The 5286-nt window shown below is 42.1% G+C and overlaps 1 pseudogene; it reads left to right on the forward strand.

Annotated features, from left to right (window-relative positions):
• Window positions 1-963: 963 nt before the first annotated feature.
• LOC149837221 (protein DMP3 pseudogene) lies at window positions 964-1668 on the forward strand (annotated as a pseudogene).
• Window positions 1669-5286: the final 3618 nt, after the last annotated feature.

Below are 5286 nucleotides of genomic sequence, written 5' to 3' on the forward strand. Positions count from 1 at the left end.
CGGCATCTATAAGAACCTACTCAAAGACCCTGTTTTGGACGATTTCTAGCTGTCCATTTTTGTGTCATGCATGCCGCTCATCAGCAAATTGAAGGGCAACAGAAATATTTTGGGGGGCTATCTAGGTAAAAACCATCCTTTTAAATGAGCCTTTGGTGTCGTCCATCTCTATGATTAACGGCATCCAAAGAGTCTTGGATAGTTTTCTATCCGACGCTCCTTGAACCTGATCCTCTCTCCAGAGTTAATTTCAATCCCCCACTTTCACAGAAACAGCCAACCAAAGATTAGTACGCCTCAAACTCTACTTCACCCTCCACAAATAAAAAATAAAGATAATTATGCACGTGTTCCACTGTTATAATTATAATGTGGACATCAGACTTGACCAATGTTGTCAGTAGGGGTATCTGCCGATACGTATTCTATCGGAAGAAAATCGATACGCTTTACCCTTGAATCGGTTATACTTAAAATTTAACACGTGTCACACTTCCTGATTGACACATAATATTTTTCAATTACTTTTTTTATCGAATTCAAAACGATTTACTTGAGTATCGCTATCAGCCGAATTCACCTGAATCGTTGAACAAACGATACAGGGCCGATAACGATACTGACAACATTGGTCTTTGACACATTCTGGTCTTTCATAATAAAAGTATATTACTCGAATACGCAAACAACCGTTATCCTGAAAAACCAAAACTGGAATAAGCATCTGACTTGTGCCTGAAGAAACACCGCCCTGTATTAATACTCCTCGTCCCCTTCCCCTCCTTGTTTAACATCCACAGCTGGAAATCTTGGCTCTGCATCCACTGCAACACATTTTCCATACAACTTTTTCCTTTCTGTAACGAGGCGAGACCACCGATTGGTTTGGACGTCCCGGAATTGTCATTGGCGTGCTCAATTTCATAAGGTTGTTCATCTTTACATACAAATTTGTAAGTAGTTATGGGAGAAACTAAGATTCATATCCCACCACCACTTGAGGTAGAACGCCTCAACCCTACAACAGTAGCACCAGCAAGTTATCCATTGAAGACGCCTCCTGCAACTCCATTGGCATCGCCGCCACCGGCTGCTTTCCCCCACTTGGTTGGCAACCACTCGGTGGTGATCGACAAGACTCTTGCGAGCGCCGCCAACCTCATGAAGCTCCTCCCAAGTGGCACCCTCCTGGCCTTCCAAGCTCTCTCTGGATCCTTCACCAACAATGGCATCTGCACCTCTGCCAACCGATACTTGACATTCATGCTTATTTCTGTGTGCACCATCTCCTGCATCTTCTTCTCCTTTACTGACAGTTTTAAAGGAAGAGACGGGAAGGTTTACTTTGGGATCGCCACTACCAAGGGACTCTTGATCTTCAATTATGAGGAGAAAGAGCATGACGATGCAAGGAATTGGAGGCTCAGGGATTTGTCGAAGTACAGGGTCCGATGGGTGGATTACGTCCACTCCGTCTTCTCCGTGCTCGTGTTCATGACTATTGCGATCAGCGACTCCAACGTCCAGGATTGCTTCTTCTCAGAAAGTGATCCCAACAACCACGCTCTCCTGGTGAACTTGCCACTAGGCACTGGTTTTTTATCCAGCATGGTGTTTTTGATCTTCCCAACGTCTCGCAGGGGAATTGGTTATTCTGATTCTCATTGAGGATGGCAATGTAAAAAAAAACAAAAAACAGAATTGTTCAGAGATCATTCTTTCATTTGTTAATAGATAAAAAGCCTTCTATTGTAGTTATCTTGTTCATTAAATAAGTAATGAAATATTAATCGAACTAGAGGTGTGGCGTTTAGAATGAGTTACTATAAATAATGTGTAAAATTAGTAAACCTCTACATGAATAACGAAATAGATGTCTTTCAAAAGGAATAACGAAGTAGATGCTTGCTAGAGTGGAACATCTACATAACAAAGATACTGATGTAGACATCTACGTCACAAAGACACATGGACTTAAGCGGGTTCGGTTGAATCATGATATGGATCATGTGTGATCAAATGGATCTCACTTGGAATCCAATGACCCACTTGAGTAGTGGGTCATTGAGATATGCACCAACATGATAATGGTGGAGCCCATTACATATATATTGGATTCTCAACAAGTTTGGAAATCCAATGAAACAATTATGGCTGAATAATGGCCACCGAGGGGAGGTTAAATTCTTCAACCCCTCCTTTTTTAGAATCACTAAAAAGGTCTCAATATTCCTATTGAGGATCCCCCCTGAAAATGGCCATTAATCACTTCTCACTCCTCTTCTTCTCAAGTCTTCCCGATGCACACCTCGATCCTAGATCTATCTGTGGTATTAGAGCCTCGTTCCATGTACACAGATCATCTATATCGATCATCGCTTGGAGTTGGCGATCGATGCAGAGAAAGTTGGAGTTGTCAGAGGCCGACTTTGCTGTCAGCATAAGGGGCAGGTAGTCACCAGTTCCCTGCATTCCTGACTTCAATGCCTCTGTGGATCAATATCCGCATAGACATTGCTCACTTAAATCTTCCTCTGTGTGTACTCGAAGATCAAAGGCGCCGCTGGCATCGGCCCTGCCAAGGCGAGCTCAGAGATACTTTTCTGACTGCTCGAAGGTCCAAATGTATATGAAATTGCAAAGCATCAAAAGGCCATTCCATTAAATGTCTTTTTATTGTGAAAAAGAATTGAAAAGCAAACCTCGAGAGGAGAGGATCACTGAGGAGCTCGGTGTCTGGCCAGTGACCGGTCTACGGGCGAAGCTCCAAACCAAGCATTGGGGCCACATCGAGTCAAGCTATGGCAAGAAGGAGAAGTTCGACTTGCATATCCCGTCCATCGACCCTCTAAGAGATGGCGTGAGTGAGGCCACGCAGATCTACTGTGAGCTCATCTGCCTCAACACATGGATGAAGGTGTTGGACATTGATGGCATGCTCGGGATTGACTATGAAGGCTGGTTGTCAAAGACGTCAAACATGTCCGTCTAATATAACCTTGAGGAAGCCCTACTATTTGTTCCCGTTGGACACGCCATTCTCTTTTGATGGGTTCCTCAACTTTGAAAGGGGGGCAGGTCTGGTCTCTTCTTTGATGGACTCAATGCAGAGGAGCTTGACGAGGTCATTCTGGGATTGTTGGGTGCAGTGGAGGCGTTATGGCCGGTGTCGGTTTCCTCTTCATCTGTCGACTAGAATGTCAATAAGTGCTCCTTCAAGCTTTGTTACCCTTCTCGTAAAAAACAAAAAAACTCTTAGTGTTTCCCCCTTTTACGAAAGGGGCAAAACCAGAGAATAAGCCTAAATAAAAAAAGTGTGTGTGTGTGTGTGTGTGTGTGTGGGGGGGGGGGGGGGGGGGGGGGGGGGGCGGGTCACTCTCTGCCTTCTCTGGGAGATTTGATAGGGCTACCAGAGGGAGGTACTATAATGTTGTCTGTCATCGATTTGCTCAACGCCTCCAAGCCTTTGTCATCTAGGTGAACTACCATCCCGCACCAGAGCATTGCTTTTTGATGGCCTACGACGATGTTGAAGTGGTGCTCTGATGGATCTCGAACCCCAAACAGTTGCCACAATCCATCAATCTTCGGTGGTGCTTTTTGTTCGATGGAAAAATCAAGCCCATCGATGGGTTTTTTTGCTTCGTCGTCCCTACGGACCGACAATGCCTTTGTCTTTGATTGCATCTTACGACAGTAGAAGCATTTTATGGAAGCTAAGAATTGCATCGCCTCGGAGGAGCAGGTGGTGCAGATGGTCGAGTGGGCATCCTTTCTGTAGTAGCAGGAGAAGAAGACCATTCGAAGATGTAGGGAAGACAAAGGATAACTCCATGTGCCAGCGTCAGGGGTGGCATCAAGCATTGCTGCCGGAGGTTGGTGGAGCAACTGAAAATGGTGGTGATGCCCCCCCCCCCCTTTCATCGAGTGGTGTGGTTGTGTCGGAAACCACAGTGGGGCTCCGGTCGGTTGACTATCGAGAGGTGGTGGCCCCAGATGGTTACGCCGAAGGTGGCGTAGTTGCGGCTCCATTTTGTGCGAGTTTTGTTTCCCATAAGAGAAGAAACCCTAAGGCTCCTCTCCCTTTTAAGGGAGCGAGTAAAAACAATAAAGTTAGGGTTTCACCAACCACTCAGTTTTTACTATTATGCCCCTTTTCTTTTCAATTAATTTTTGCCTGTATTTTTTACATAACAGGGGCACAGTTTTTGAGAAATTTTAAAAACATACTTGTTCTCTTAATAGGGGTTATAGTTTGAGGATTTTTTCATAACTGGTTTTTTCTAAACTTTTTTGAAATTATAGAAAAGCACCTGTCCTTTTTTATTTAACTCAAAAAATTATGTTTTAGTGTTTCTGGATTGTTGATTTTACCCAAAATTGTTTTGACTTTTTTGATTTTGTAGAAAATGTTTTGGTTAGCGGAATACCTCCCAGAGCGTTATCTAAACAGGTTTAGATCTGGATTGGGCTAAGCTATTCAGGTAGCTTCTTATAAACCTGGTTGGATCCGATAAAACTTTTTGGGCCCAGTTATGATTTGGTTTATATCTCTACACTCATATTTTTGGATCCAAAAATACTTCGTCTGCATATATTTTTATTATATGTATTTATCTTCTGTTCATGTTAATATCTAGATCCAATAAGGTTTGATCTAATTTTTATATAGATAAAGTTTAATTATAAAATCTGTTTGGGTCAAGATTGAATCTAATCGATATTAGGTCAAATGAGGTGTCACGGACCTTGATTTGATCCAGTAAAAATATTATGGATATAGTTAAATTTGTATGGATCTGGATATGTCAAAATGAGAATAAGATCAAGTTGACTGAGTATAGATTGATTGAGTGTAGATTCAAGTTATGCTCCTAGATTCTCTTATTGAACAGATCTAGTGATGGGTTCGGATGATCGAATATGAAATATGGATCCAGTTTGATCCAGATTTGTGATTGAATTCATATAAGTGTTATGCCCCGATATGGGATGTGGATATAGTTTTATCAAGTTTTGTGATTGGATCTGGATAAGTGTTATGCCCGAATATGAGATATGGATCCAGAATTGATCCAGAAACATATATATATTGTTAGATATATTATATGGGTTTAGATTTGATCCAATTTTTATGTTGAATATGGATAGAATAAGCTCATATATTTGGACATAGTAATGATATATTTTTTGTATGGATTCAGGTTTGTCACTGTTAAATCCAGATAAGTAGAATGCTGGATGTGTACTATGGATCTATTTGCCTTTGAAATATACGGTTTTAGA

This window comes from Nuphar pumila, chromosome 5 (assembly GCF_984573655.1).
Source record: "Nuphar pumila chromosome 5, dmNupPumi1.hap1.1, whole genome shotgun sequence".
In the NCBI taxonomy this organism is placed as follows: domain Eukaryota; kingdom Viridiplantae; phylum Streptophyta; class Magnoliopsida; order Nymphaeales; family Nymphaeaceae; genus Nuphar; species Nuphar pumila.